The 16,494-nt window shown below is 36.8% G+C and overlaps 1 protein-coding gene across 1 annotated transcript in view; it reads left to right on the top strand.

Moving 5' to 3' along the window:
• Nucleotides 1-13,221: 13,221 nt before the first annotated feature.
• Nucleotides 13,222-16,494, top strand: part of LOC145999045 (uncharacterized) — a 154,348-nt gene continuing 151,075 nt past the window's right edge. The window contains exon 1 of the mRNA XM_083135980.1: nt 13,222-13,469. The gene's annotated coding sequence lies outside the window, so the exon portion shown is untranslated. The remainder of the gene's footprint in view (nt 13,470-16,494) is intronic.

Below are 16,494 nucleotides of genomic sequence, written 5' to 3' on the forward strand. Positions count from 1 at the left end.
ATCGGGTTCGTTCGGAATGCTCCAATTGCGGTCATCATTCTGAGCTCTGCTACGATCAGTTGATGTTTTCCGATTTAGGAATGATGAAAATTTAGGAACGCTTCCTAAAAACTATATTTTACGGCACACGTATGCTGTGCTGTATATTAAAATACTTAATTGAATAATAGATTCAGTATGAGCAATAGAAACGAAAATTCGTTTGTCCTCACAACTGTTGGTGTAACCAGGGAGGGGGCGCGTGAGCCAAGCATATTTTTCCAGGTTAATATATCTCCGTCACATAGGCATGACTCAACTAATTTATTTCAGGGTACCTTAAGGGAGTTTTAATTACCTATCTGGACAATGTTTGCCTTATTGTCGTAACTTCATGTTCTTGTTTCACAGAAACTATTAGCATGCTATTAAGTAGTTACATGAAGATGAACTTTTAACATTGAAGTACCGGCCTTAGCACTAATTTTCCCATCATTGCGACGATATTTATATTATTATTTAAATAATGAAAGCAAACAGTTTAAAACATCAGTTGAATCCCTCTCATTAAATTAACTGTGGGTTCATTTTTAATGCGCATTACTTCATAAAATAAACTATTGTTCCTGGTCACTTTCAGATGCAGTGACTGATCTATAAACCGCAAAAACCCCGCAATGCAGGGGAACCAGGGATGAGCAAGCCTTTGGGGAGGGGGGGGGGTTGCCATGCCTTTACATACTCAAATATGTGTATATAAAAAATAAACGTAATAAATTTTCCAGCACCGTAGAACAGAGAGGGAAAGACCACCTAAATATTGAATTTGAAAGAATTTGGTATTTATTTTAAGTTGGCTAAGATGACGAATTTTTATGTAATATCAAAGTACAAAATATGTACATAAATATGTAACAATAATTGATAAAATACGTACCTAAATATGTATTATCAAAATAATATGTAGCTAAATATGTGGTATCAAAGAATATGTAATATTAATAACAATTGAGTATGCAAGCAAGTATGCTAGATATTTATTTTATTAGAACACATTCAACATAATTTCAAGGACATGAGTTGTTCAAATTAAAATTGGTATCAATTTATAAACTCAAAAAAGCACAGCAACGTGTACATATTTAAGAAACTAATTTTGTCAATTATTAATTAATTTTCACATCGCAAATTATGTAAATATGTAAGAGAACTCTTTGTAACTTTCTAAACAAACTGTAAAAAGAAGCATCTACAGAAAGAACAATAGAATGAAAATACATAGCTACTTTTGCACTTTTTGTACAAGCGAACATATTGTGTAACTCGCTACGTACAGGAAAGTCACTTTCTTGTCCACCGATGCTAAGTTTCTAGTTGCTTTACCTAAACCTAAAAGCGAAACGAAAAAATATAACCAAACGATGAGGAGGAGACACTCCAGCATCTTTCGATAAATAACAGTTCCCGTATTTTTTATTTTTGTCTTTCGACCTGACAGTCAATTTTAGGTGCCCTGAGGCTCTGTCCGAAAGGTACAAAGCGAACAAAGTACAGACTTGAAGTACGCAAGTGCACAGCTCGCAGTACAGATGGTTGCTGACTAGGTCACGTGATTTCCGCACTCGTTGTTCATTTGTTTAAAATCACGGAGGTAGAAAGCCAGCAACACAGGTTAAATATACGTTATGGGCCAGCAAGTTGTTGGTTAAAGTTATTCTAATGTATGGAAATGTATGTGTACGAACATTTGAAAATGCTATGTGATTTCTATGGTGAAAACAAGTGCTTAAAACACGGGGAAAACAACGAGTACTCAGTTTTATCTACTGATCGTATTTGGCGCTGCAGTCAAGTGCAATTCGAAAGACTTTCACTTCCAGTCCACGACTTGAAGATCGCACCACAAGACCATACTTGGAGGATGCTCGCTTCAGTACGGTCTTGCACCTTTCGGACACGGCCGTAAGCAAATAACATCACAAATTTTCTTCATCATGTTTCAGAGATCGAAAATACAGGAAAAGGGTCAAGAAAGGGAAAAAAATGTTGTTTTGTGTAAAGTAAATTAGTAAATATGTAAATTATGTAATATCCTGGCGTAAAAATATGTAACATGAAACTTATGCTAAATCATGTGTGTTATATAATTCGTTGACATTTTCCTGTTCAAGGTGTGTATCTAGAAAGAACAGAATATGTAATTACATACAAATCCGAGCTCTAGTTATCAGTCAATAACTTCTTGTTGAATGCCCCATATCGCAAATTAAAAGCATTGATTTTTTTCTAACCACAAGTTTTTCTTTCCTAGCTCTGTGATGTGGGACTATTGGGGGGTGTCAAACCTGATTTGCTTACCTAACCAGTAACCACCACTCCATACCCACAAAAATATTATGAAATATATTGGTCCATTATTCCCAAGCTGAAGTGTTGTCTCTCAGAAGTGACTTATTAGAGGACTTGCAAAACTTCTGTATGAGAAGTGCAGTGCAATTCTATCTAGCTCTCTAGAGGTATACCGACCTAAGTGGCGCAGTGGTTATCACACCTCTCTATGACGCCAGGTGAACCGGCTTAGGCATGGCATCGCGATTAGCCAAAAGTGGCACAAAGCGACATTAAATAACAAAAATCAAATCATTCCAGAGGTGTATACACACAGACATACACACACACACATTGAAGAAACTGAATCGCAGCAAAAGTTTTGACGTGTCCTTTCAAAGTACGTGTATCTTATATAGTTGGCTTTTAGTAATATTTTGAGGGAGGGCCCACTGTTCAGTTACAATAAAAATTCATATTTTTTTAAAAAAAAATGGTATTGGAACTTCATTAAGGAAGTGCCGTTTTTGTGATTTCCAAATTTACATTACACAATTTCATCCGACATAGTATTTCATAAATGAGCAAATATTTCTCAATAAAATCATATAATAATGTAATATTATTTTTTTACTTACAGCTTATTACAATACAATACAGCTGCAATGGCGTTTTACTGTTTTAGTACAAACGTTCAGGGCCATATCTAACATTTTTACATACTTTTATTTAAATATATTTAAAACATGCCCTTCAGAGATTTACATTATTTAAAAAGTTACAATAATCTGAATTAGGAAACACAGACATCGTAGTACACTGACAGTGGCTAAAATACAGCTTGTATCATAATGAAAGGCTGATTCAAAAGTCCCTTAACAACCCCTATAAAATGTGAAGGAGTTAGGTTGGGTACAATTGGTCAAGAGAGTAAAAGGTTAGTCCTAGGGGGAACCATATTGGTGTGTTCCAAGCGGACGTCCGCCATATTGAATTCAGTTCAAGATATTTAAATGGGAAGGGTGTGATTTGATATGAAATCAGGCTATAATTTCACGAGAAATGCAATGGTGAAGGTTTTTGCAACCTATCTTTAACCAGTAAAAAGGAAAACAGTGACACAATGCTCCTAACGCGCGAGGAACGCATCGAGATCGTACTGCTGTCTGGGGAGAGAAGTTCATGTGCCATTGCAAATCATTTTAATCAACGTTGCTTTGCCTGCAACTATTATCATCAATTCTTAATTTACACGTTTTTGAGAAAAGGGCTACCAATTCCACCCCCCCCCCCCCCCCCGACATAGGCATGCTATGTCTCGTGTGCAAGAGCTCTTCAACGCCGTTTGAATCACTTCTATAGGTGGCCTGATTGTAGAAATATTGCAATTGAAAGTTAACAAGATGTTGAAAAGAATGGTCAAAATCGCACTGTCATTTCAGAAATTCAAGTTATATGGATCTACAACTTTGCATATTTTCTACATCAGGTAGATCTTTCAATATTCCAAATTTCAAATAGATCAAAATATGTGAGTTTGAAACCTGCATCTTCATTGGTTGATTTCCCGTGGAATGGCCCTAATCTGGCATTTCTCGAGGAGCTCTTTCCAAATTGGGTCTTGTCCAGGTAATCTGTATCTGTCTTTCCATGTCTCGCTAGAAGCCCAGGGGTGCGTCAAGTATCTGAGCGACGCTCGCTGAGCAAGATTTTCGCTCGTTGAGCAGACAGATCATTTACATGACGCTGTGTGCTGATTGATAAAAAAAAAAACATAAGTGCCTTTGAATAATCTGTGATAAATGTGGCTGCGTCGAGTGGACAAGATTTCAGTGTTTGAAAAGCTGTTTATTTTGGGCGATAGTTGATGCATGTGGTTGATGTGGCAAAACTATCGACATTTTCATTTTCACACCCTTGCACAACTTTCCATAACTACAGTGTATATTTAATATTTATTATTTGGAATAAACAACACTTTCATTTTAATACAATTACAGAAACTGGAATATTACATTACCTTCTGTTACTTGAACTCCCTCTGTAATTTTTTAACGCCATATCACAAGCGTTAATCACAAATATTTCCTCATTGGCCGCCATCTTCATACAGTTTTCCTCTTCTTCCCTTTGTCTTACGAGATCGAAACGCAAAAACGATATATTATGTGGCTGAAAACTGTGGTGAGCAAGGTTGAAGTTCGCTCAGCGATCAAGTGAGCAGCGCTCGCCGAGCAACGCTTATTTGCCGTCAAGTAGCTGAGCGATCCCGTTGCTCGCTGAGCGCTCAGATACTTGACGCACCCCTGGCCTCATTACTCCTGTCCCTGTAATAGAGTCCCGTAAAAATTTTAGTTATGATTTGTCTGTCCAATGGAACCTAGTAGAATACATGTAGGAGAGTCAGAAAAACCTGGGTAGACATCACCATATTCTGGACCGGGTGTTTTAGATGCCATTTTCCAAAATGGCCGACAGCGACAATATTTTGCTTTTATTTCCGCTCCTGAAACCGTTAAAGTCATAATTTTGGTGTCTAAATATATATTTTGAACGGTGAGGAATCGAATAAAATGGTTCCTGAGGTTGTCTGATTGCTATTTATTTCAGAAAATCTGTTCTTTTATCTATAAAGGATAATATGAACAAATACTGACTACAATTATTTGGAAAGTTACATTTACACAACATAAAGGATTTTTTTTAAAAAAATATAATGAAATAAAGCCCACATTAAAAAAATTATATTCCAATAAAGAACACACGGCAATTATGAAAACTCTGAACTTAAATGTTTTTTACAAGTTATTGCAACAATCTGCATAATAATATGATAATTTCTTATTTTTCACCCACACTATCTTTTACATTCTTCGCCGCATTTTCAATACTCAGAGCATGGTAAATATTTCATAGGACATTTACATCTACTAGTAATACATTCCTTACAAATGCACTATATTAGTAGCTCAGAAGGCATTTTATGAAGGCAGATATCAGGCTTTAGTACGCCATTTGCATGTTTTCACCATCCATAATCGGTTGGTTGCAGGGTTCCATCAGGAAAGAAGCTTCGTGAAAGTTTTAAGCATTCCTGCAGAACAAAGAAACATCTTCTCAAATATCCATTTCTTATTGAGAAAGATGAGGGTGGTAGCTCAGATATGTGCTTCTGTTTGTGTAATGAATAACGAGGCTCATCAAATGTCTTATACTTTGAGGACGGATGTAAAACTTGAACAAGATATTCCTCTGCTTTATCAAGTGCTTCTTCGGACAGAGTATTTTCTTCTGCAAATCCAATTAGTAATCTTTCTGGTGATGCTTTCATTAAAGATGGCTGTTCCTATCTTGCTTGTAACATCACTACCTGTAACGATGCGTGTCTTAATTAAAGTGCTGCAAAGCGTAGCTCCCAGTTTTCTCCCCAGCGTGTGTAGAGGCACATAACGCACTTTGTCACCCACTCCCACTTTAATCCACACTTCTTACAATCCTTTCGTGAATAGTTCAAATAGATATCGAAGGACGAGAACAACTATATCAGTGTCATTAGATGATACTATGAGGCATGTTATGCCTGACTGAACAGCATGGAATATATGGAGTATCATTCTGGGATCTGCTTCTTCTAGAAAGGTCTGAAGGTCAGAGCAAGTTTGAAGCTCTTTGTTCATAACTATGAAGGCATCTCTGGTATCATTGTCTCCTGTAATGGTTCCACTTTTCACTGTAGTGAAGTTAGTCGTTTTTGCATGTTCAATAAAACCTGTTGCCGCGGACAATTAAAGCAACTGTTTGTTTTTACTTGAAGACCAGAATCTGTCCATCTGTATAGGAATTAGAGTGTCCCATTCGATTGTCATCATTTCAATTGGATCAGCAGGTCTCTGTCTTTCTCTTTCACCTTCTTTTAATGACTGCTCGAAATGTAGCTGTCAAATACAAAATCCACTCGTTTAGTTCCGTAGTATTGAGTTGCATTAGTCCAGACTTTATCAAATATATCTACTTTTAAAAGTTCCCATACATTTAGTTCTGAGTTGGTGAACTTGTGACATAAAATCAACTATGACAGCAGTATTCATGACTTCACGTTCTTGAAAACAGTAATCAGTTGGATCTGTTTTTTTTTCTCCAGTTCAGACAACAGTAGATACTTTACCGGTTTGGTTGTGTAGCTATTATAATCTAATAACATATAAGTTGGCAGCAGATCATATTTCAAAATATCTTTCATTGTTTCTCCTCGTGCTTTAGCTATGTGCAATATTATTATTTTGGGAAGCAAGTGTTGTCTTCGATTTCGGAGTAGGCACTACTGTTTCATCCATCATTGTTGGGAGTTTTACCTTCGTGATGACACCAGAAAGTTCTGTAGTTTTCTTAACGAAATGTTCACTTCTGAATAGTTCATAACTCTCTTCTCCATGCCCTCTCACTTTCATCAGGCGGATAGCATCCTCTCTAGGTACACATTGTTTATTGATGAAATTATGAAGTTGGGTCTGGCTGGATGTTTCATATGGATTGCCTCTACTGTTCATAAATTCAAATACTGCATTCACAAACATTAACATCTTGGAACTCGAAGTTTACTGATAATTCACGATGAAGAGTTACCTCACTGTAACTGGTATCATCAGCACCAAGTATTTCCCGGAAACAGTTGCTTATTCCTAGTACCTCGTGATATACCAACTCCCATTCAGTGACACGCATTTGTTGCTTTGTTTGTCCAATTATTCCTTTAGAGCTCTATCGAGATCGTTGGATAGTTTGCTCCAATTTCATGACCGGTGACACAGCACTAAATGATCGATTGGTTTGCCTCACTACAAAATGGCCTGTTTGAAATTTCTGATACACTTCAGGATGCTGTTCCTCTAACCATCACATTTTTTCCAGATACCATGATCCATATCTTAAATAGTTAATACTGTCAAATTCACAGAATATAGGTAGAAGGTTATGAATAGCTTGAAGGTGGCTATTCCAATCGCCAGCTCTGTCAAACGCTATGAGAAATTTCAACAAGTTTACCAGGTAAAGGAATGTATCCCAGTATCAGCACATTCCGGATTTAGTGGCACAATCATTGGAAAATTTCTGAAAGTCATTGTACAAAACTGCTAAGGTTGCTAAAAGTTCATTAAACTCTGTTGGGCTTGTTTACATTCTTAGTTGAAATACTTATTTTCAATTTCTGGGCTTGTTGAATGGTAATAGTATATTTTTCTTTGAGTTACATTTCTAAAATGCTGACCATTTCATCTTCAATATAGCTTCTTCAAGAATCAGTAAGTCCTTGAGCGATCTGACATAATGACTTCCATTCATTACTGGTTCTGCAGTTCTAACACCAAACACTTTGCACTCGATAAGTGCATCCTTTGCACCACTGCCACACAGATATTTTCCAATAATGTGCAGGACGACCTTTGTGCAATGGAAGGTTCCGATCATTCGGCCACTATTTTATCAAGATATATTTTTAAAAGTATACGTTTTATAGCACTGGTTTGTCCCATTGTACACAAACACTTCTTCAGCCGCGACACTTTTCAGTCTTTTCGCCACTGTCATCTCTTATGTCGCCTGCTTCATGAATTATTTTTCTACCATTAACTGTGGTAACTGTCTTGTTACTGTCTGACAAATAATGCACTTCTGCACATCAAACAATATATTTTGTTCTTCCTGTTGAATATCTGTCAGTTTAGTTCCTACCGGTATCCGTTTTTGCTCATCAATTTTAAATTACTGATAGTTAACCTGTAAATAACATAAACTATTATTAGAATTTTGAATTATATAATTCAGTTCTGACAGCTTTATCACTCTAAGTATACAGTTAGTTAGTCCTCGTGTTTAATTGTGTAATAAATGAAACCAAAATTATTCTCTTGTCCCTGTAATATAGTCTAGTAGACATTTTTCAAAAAAAAAAAAAAAAAAATATACAGATTTTCTGAAATAAATAACAATCAGACAACTTCAGGAACCATTTTATTCGATTCCTCACCCTTCAAAATATATATTTAGACACCAAAATTATGACTTTAACAGTTTCAGGAGCGGAAATAAAAGCAAAATATTGTCACTGTCGACCATTTTGAAAAATGGCGTCTAAAACACCCGGTCCAGAATATGGTGATGTCTACCCAAGTTTTTCTGACTCTCCTACATGTATTCTACTAGGTTCCATTGGATAGACAAATCATAACTAAAATTTTTACGGGACTCTATTACAGGGACTGGATTACATCGTGTGTGACGCTCTCTGTAGGGCATCGCAAAATAAGTCTTTCAACCCAAGTACCACGTATCCATCAAGAAACTGAGTCTGTGACAACTATAGTGAGGCCGCCGTAGCAGCCGCCTTTCTGGCAGTGACTCTCTGTTGCCACGAAGGAACTTGCGGTCAAGCAACCAATTATGCCTACTGCTGCCCCCCTTTTTTGGGCAAGAAGTAACAACATTACAATCCATCCTCCCCAAAGCAGCCAGCAGGGAAAGAGAATTTTGCCAAAATAACCGTTCTGCGTTGTAAATAGAGACCGGTTCTTATGGCGGCACTACTTTACGATTTTCTGAAACGAAAAGCAGGACATCCATGGATGAACACAGGTAGGGTCTAGGAGGGTCACGTGCCCCCTATTTGGACGAAAGAAAGTCGTGCTACCTTCATACTCAGCTCTTTACAATCTATTTTCATTTTATTAATGTCTTCCTTTTATTTTCTTCTTTTCGTTCCCCTTTTTACTTTACATTTTCATTTTATAGCAGTAGCGGTGATTGGGTTCCAAAACCAGGGGGGCGGCAAAGTACCAAAACTAGGGGGGGGGGGGGCAAAGACAGTTTATTTCCCTTTGTAGATAAGGTTTAGCATAGTTCTGGGCAAAAGTGGAAAAAAGTATGGGGAAACTTCCCCCCTTCGCTAACCCCCTAACGCCGCCACTGCTTATAAATTAGCCTTTCTACCTCTCTCGCTCTTCACGTTTTTTTAAAAAAAACTTTACTCACTACTTCTTGTTCCTAGTCCCCTCCCCATCTCTCTCGTTTTCTTCCTTGTCTTAGGGATTTTTTGATGTACTGGACGTTATTATATTTATTGTTATAAATAATTAAACTAATGTTTCTTTGATGCAACCCCAAAACTCATTATTATTTCTGTTTTCAGGATGAAATCGTTATTTTGACCTTGGAGTTTTTGGTTGTAGAAATGTTATTCAATACTGAAAACACGCAATTCAAACCCTACAAATTAACACTTACAAGTACGAATGCAGTTAGATATTTCTTCACCAAAATTCGTTGCTCCCTCTCTTTAGTGAGACAAGTGTTATTCTCCTAGCTTACACGTCTATTTATAATATTCATGCTGAAACAACTTCACGATCTCATAAAATATCCCTATATTGTGAAATAATGTTAAATTAAAATATTTTTAATCAATACCGATAATCTGTCTCTTGTCCCATCTGTAGTATATTCCTCCATAATCACCTCATTAATACATCAAACAATTTTAAATTTATGAAGTGCCCCTGCATGTACCCTCACCTGAACCTCGTATATTATATCACATGAACAAATCGAATGCAATATCTGTTTTTAAGCATGCATGCTACCAATTTATATAAACAAAGTTTATTGTGTATTTATGAAATGGAGGGCATTATTGAGGTAAACAATTTATAGGACATTAGGGCCTCCCGATGGCGCAGTGGTAGCGTTGTCGCCTTTTAATCAAGGGGTCCCGGGTTCGATACCCGGTGGAGCACATGGCACAGTGGTTCGGATCCCATTCTAAACTGTAGTTCCAGTCTCGATTAGCCTTACTGTGCATAAAGTGGACTTAAAACACCAACTCAATCAATCAATTTATAGGACATTACGCAGGACGCTGTTGAAATAAAAAAATACACATTTGGATTTTTGGAGTGTCATCGCGGGCCGCAGGACATGACCCTAAAAAAAGGACTGTACTGCGAAAATCAGTACGCCTGCTCATCCTAGTGGCAACCGCTACAATTCCATGTCAGTGTGCTGCCATGGTTGCACTGATCATTGACCGAATGGAGTACATATTGAGCGATGATGAACTCCGTGTGTGTAATGACGTCACATAGCCAGACAAAGGTTTTGGTTTGTTCTGGAATCTTTCAGTTACCATTTTATCGCAACACCCTGTATTTAAAAAAGGCATTTCGAAGAATGATTATCTAAAATAGGCATTTATAGACACACTTAAAAATATATTGTTGGATTCGAAACAACATGAAATGAATTAAAAGCATTAAAGTCTATGTTTTAACACAAAATAATTTTTAAAAGGCTAATTGCCCAAAAATATGCTCCCTACTGGTCACATATTACTATTTATTTATCGGATTCCACCCACAGAGGAATTCAGTTACTGTACTGCCAATGCGCCGAGACAGGGAGGGAAGGGGAATCGTTAGCTAAAGCATTTAGTATATAAGCTACTTGTTCCTCCGGGGGCACAACACCATGTCAGTATTCAAGCGTTGCCAACCCTTTGAATACGTCTCTACACTTGGGGATATTTTTTATCACACATTACAGTAGTCTACAGACACGCTGTGAAAATTTGTAATTGTATTTGTATTTCTGTGTGTGCGTGGGTGGGGGGGGGGAGGAGGAGAGTAGGACGATGTAGGGATGTTATTTTCGAGTAGTTTTGATGGTCAAAATGTCTTTGATTTCAATATTTCTCACACATAACAACACGATTACACCTCAGCTAAGCCTCGCGACAGGTTAAGTTTGCAGCAAGTTTTATGTATTAATCCACGCCAAAACGGCACTCAGCATCTCCCGTGCCAATCTTGCGTCAACCATTGAGCTGTTCATGTCACAGGCAGCGAGAAAATCGGCAGTATTGCAGCGGAACTATATTTTGCGCGTACGTTTGGGTCTACATGTGTGAAATGTTGCTGCAAACGTAACCTGTCGCGAGGCTTAGCACCATTATAAAAGTCATCAATGCTCAGCAACCTGTTGGGCACGTCAAAGTTTCAAACTTATTAAGAAAATAAGCTTGTTTTCGTGCATCTTTAAAAATTAGGACAACTCTGAAATTTATAGAGCACTGAAAGAATAAATATACCAAACTTCGGGCTTCTCCGATGGCGTAGTATTGTATGGGTGCTATTCACTGGATGATTATATTTCTGTGCTTCCTTGGCGGTGGTGGGGACTGCACTTCCGGTATAACATTGAATTCAAAAGTGTCTTCGGAAAAGGCGACAATATTTGTGTGGCTTTTGGTTTCAACATGAGTTAGGGAACAAGCAATTGTTCTCAGGTATCTATGCATCGTTTTCAGACAGGCCCGATGCGGAAAAATCAGTGGATTTAGGCATTAAGGCGAAAAGATTGGACACAAACACGAGATAGTAGGCTCCGAAGTCGCCGCTCATCAAATCAAATGAAAATATTTTACATGTTCCAAAAATTTTAATTGCCTAACTAACATGTGTTGACTAAACTATTTATAATCATATTATAGCCGGACCCTGTGGCCGAGTGTGTCAGAATGGTTGTCTGTGAATGTCCATTTATCAATTTCACCATTTCATCACTCATCCCCATCTTCGCAAATTAGTCAAGAGGCACAAAACGCGAAGTAAAATAAACTAAATGAATCAATCAACAATCATATTATAGAGCATTTGCCTTTTGGTTATTGATAAGCGCTCTCTCCATGGGCGTCGGTAGGTCAGTCGACCTCTTCCCCTCCCCGCCTCCTGGAAATTGGAATCCTTCATTTTAAGTTGCAAAAAAACAGAAAGTTTGTTATTTTTATTGTTAATAACAGAAATAAAGTTCACTTGGTTAATATCCGAACAGAGTAATCAATGTAAAATATGCATTAGACTGAAAAAATGGGTGAGAATTACAGGAACCAGGTTATAGTTTCATATTCTACCATTTAATCCAAAGAATAAATGTTTCCACAGTTTTCAGAATTCAAAAAAATATAATTTTAGATGAGGTCACACAATATAAACTTTGTTAGTATTTTTTTCTAATTCTGAAGTCCTATCTTGAACGACACTTCCAAAAGTGAATAACAAAATACAATAACTGTGCATTTCAGTAAAGTGCTGGATATTCACTCGGCTTGTGGATCGAATAGCATGATAATAATAAACAACAACAATAATAATAAAATTCGAATAAAATTCATTTAATTAGGTATATATTATTAGCGTATAACAAGAATTTTAAACGTAGTAATTATTAATATTATTTCCTTTACTGTTGTAATCGAAGTATTTCAATGTTCATAATTAATGTAAGCTTCATTTCAATCTGGAGAAGTCTTTTAAAAAACGAAACTGTTGGTAGAAGATCAACATAGCCTTGGAAAATATTAGTATTGTTCCTTATATTGTATCCAATGGATCCGGGAAATGGCCAATCTTTTATAGGTACCTTTGTTTCTCTATATCATCCAAAAATTTCAAGTGGTCCATTTTGTTTCCGATCTTTTATAAGAAAATAAGCTTGGTGACGATATGTATTCCACTTGTTTACATTAGAAAATTCGCCAAACCGAAAGTTCTTTCCCCGCCATCAATAATCGATATGTCTGATCGATCATTGTAATCAAGGGCTCCTGGGTTCAGTCCCTCGTGGACGCACGTGCTGGTTCGGTTTCCACTTTAAACTGTAATCCCAGTCCCGATTAGCCTATATGCGCACAAAGTGGACTTAAAAAAACAAACTGCGTTTTAATCTACGAGTTTTCGCTTTACTAATTAGTTGGCAACACTGTTTGTTTTCGTGCCAGTGCCCGCAAAGGTTCCGCACCATGCCTCCTCACCTTGCGCTTGCAGAGCCATCTACAATCAAAGCCGCGAAGGAAGCAAAAATAAACGAAGAAGAAAACGAACAGGTTCAAAACATACGGTGAAAGATCTGTGCGACTGTCTATGCGGGTCCGTATCGCGGGTGCATGTGTGAACTTGTGCGAACTTTGCTCGAACGTGTGCAGAGACTGTGCCGTGGATATGTCTGAAGATATTGAGAAAGTTTTCCACAGGATTCCTTGCGAGAAAAATCTTTCGTCGAAGGCCAAGGCCATGTACTAAACCATTACGCATGGTTTGCGGCTGGTGAACTTTACGGTAAGTCAAAAGAGCGGTCTTCTTTTATGTTTTTCCTTGTAAACCTACACGTGAGTGCAATGATAGCCGAGGTGTTGGTACTTTTCTTCGCGTCTGTGAATCCCGGAGAGGACTATTTTCTTAAGAGACTTTAATCCAAATTACTACTTATAAAAATGCATTGATTGACGTGGATATTATAATTTCCCATAATTAATATACATATGTACCTAGTTCTAATTCCTCTTTTCTATTTCGGCTACTTTATGTCGCTTTTCTACCTCTTTGGTTAATCGCGACGATGATCAATAATAAACGCGTAAATTGGATATTAGATGGTGAAATAAACACAATGACTACAATGACTTACGTGGGGGAGACCCCTGCCTTTATAGCGCTAACTACTGAGCCACGAGTCAGTAAAAAGGCAGATAATTTTCTTTTAAGTTTTTGAAACTTGGGTCGGTGATAACCGTAAACACACAGAAATTATGAATTATTTTTTAAAAGTGGAAACAGCCGTAGACATATGAAAAAATGCTTGAAATAATTTTACTAAAAAAGACTATAAACATATTCCCTTCATTTTTCTTATTTTTGGTTATTTTGCTTCGTCTTTATGTCTTATTTTGTGAAAACCGTGAAAGTGAAAATGAATAAATTCAAGTTGGTCTGTTCCAGGGGCGCCGACTTGTCAAAATTATTAGGGGGGGGGCTCTGATCAATGAAAAAAAATAATGAATGACTCACTCCCTCCCTTTTTTAAGTTTTGGCCTCAGTGTTCGGAATCTCGTAGAAGCCCATGAATTCCTCAAAAATATTAAAATTTTTATTTACAGTTCGAATGCAAAATGTCAAATGTTCACGGATGGATATGTCACAAATTTCGTCAACCATAAAAGCAAAATATTCTCGACTTTTAATATCTGCTACCACGGAGCGCAAAACAGATTTCTATAATATATCAATGATCTCGTTCTGAATGTCATGTTAGAGCCATTTGTAGCCCGAATGTCCCATCCACTCTCCTAGTTAATGCACATCTTCTTTTGAAACTCTTTTTAGTAAAAATGTTAACAATACTCATAATTATATACTTAGTATATAGTAATAAGTCATGTGTTTTTCTGTCTCTGGTCAAAGCCCCCCCCCCCCCCCAAAGTTGATGGTTTAGCGGTCTCTGACCCCCGAAGTTGATGGTCTAGAACATTTCAAATGTGTATTTAAAGTTAAGTTCATGTGGCACAATTCAGAGTAGACTTTAAAAGAGAAGCAAAATAATACATTAGATCCTCTTAAGCAAAATTATTTGGGGGCTCTGCCCCCACTTCGTTCACGCCCCCCCACCAAGCCCCATGGAGTCGGCGCCTATGGTCTGTTCTTCTGGTCGCATTACTGTAATTGTGTAATGTGCAATTATAGTGAGTACAGTTGAAAAGTCATACTCTCTCTATCTCTCCCTCACACACTCAGTCACGCACGCATTCACACACATACATAGGCGAAACTTGGCGGGGGCAAGGGACATTTGCCCCCCCCAAAATCGGGTTTATTAAGATTTACAAGTTAGTTACCTTAGGAGCAAAGAAATAAAAGAGTAATATTTGTAATTTTTTTAAGGAGCAAAGGTTCAACTGCTTTAGAAAACATTTTGAGTGCAATTATGAAAGTAAAATAGTTATATTTTCCAACTTTTCTTTGGAAACAAGTTAAAAAAAGGTGGGGTGTTTCTACCATTATAACCCTTATTCGGTGATCCAATTTTTTCAACACCTCGTCAGCTGTAAGCTCGATTCTATCCCCTTACTATAAAATTATTTTCTGTTGATTTTTATAATTTCGTTATCTTGAGTGTTGTAATTCGAATAGCTGTCAGTTTATTTTAAATAACCTTTTTCACTTATTAATATTTAGCATGAATCTGCATGATATATGGAAACCAAACAATTGAATTATATAGTTTTGCAATAATTTAGTAGCTTTTACTGATCACTATATGTATTTGAATGTTTATGAAATTATTAGTCTTAATTTTCCCATTCCTACTTGAAAGAAAATTTCTCATAATGTTTTACTTTCTTATCCTCCAAAAGCTCTTTGGATGCGCATGCAATAAACCATACTTCTCTCTCTCATAGAATTATTTAGAAGGGTGTCCAGAGAATCCGAACCCACAGTAGTGCATATTGATTGTTTCAAAGTCGTACTTAGTAGGTATCCTCTTTTTTTACCAATTGAATATTACTTTTTGACATATTTTGACAATTTTTTGTCGATGTTTTAGCGTTTAGCGATGTTTTAGTACAAATTTTCACCATACTCATTTTTCCCCCACTCGTACTTGGTAGGTATATCATGATGTTACGTGATACAACTTAACCTATCCTTTTTTTACGATTATTTAATTTTTTTACGATCCTAAGTGATATAACTTAACCTATCATTTTTTTTATTTAGGTACTGTTTGAACGTTATTATTTGAGGATCATATTTTGTAGGTATTTTTTTCATCAATCGAATATAAGTTTTTGACATATTTTGACAATTTTTTGTCGATGTTATAGCGTTTAGCGATGTTTTAGTACAAATTTTCACTGCACTCATTTTTTTCCCCATTTCTACTTGGTAGGTATATCACGATCTTACGTGATACAACTTAACCTATCTTTTTTTTTACGATCCTAAGTGATATAACTTAACCTATCGTGGAACTCGCAAACACCCACTCTACAAAAATTCTACTATATGATCTTTCACTGGCTAAGCTAACCTACAAATAGGAATTGGTAGCACTGACTTATAAACCCACTGGGTCTTCTTGGCATGTTTTTTCATGATGTGTTGCCAGGCTATTGGGCATCTTGGCGTATACAATGTATATATTTTTGAGGGGGAGGGGTTATAGCTTTTTATGCTGTACGAATACTAAAAACTTGACAGTGACAACCAACAGAGTAGGTAAACCTACATGCAGAAACTGGCAACACTAGTTTCTGACAGTGAATTTGAAATAAAATATTAAACAAAATACATGAGTAAGCACTGT

The sequence above is a fragment of the Lepisma saccharinum genome, chromosome 14 (assembly GCF_977018435.1).
Source record: "Lepisma saccharinum chromosome 14, izLepSacc3.1, whole genome shotgun sequence".
Taxonomy (NCBI): domain Eukaryota; kingdom Metazoa; phylum Arthropoda; class Insecta; order Zygentoma; family Lepismatidae; genus Lepisma; species Lepisma saccharinum.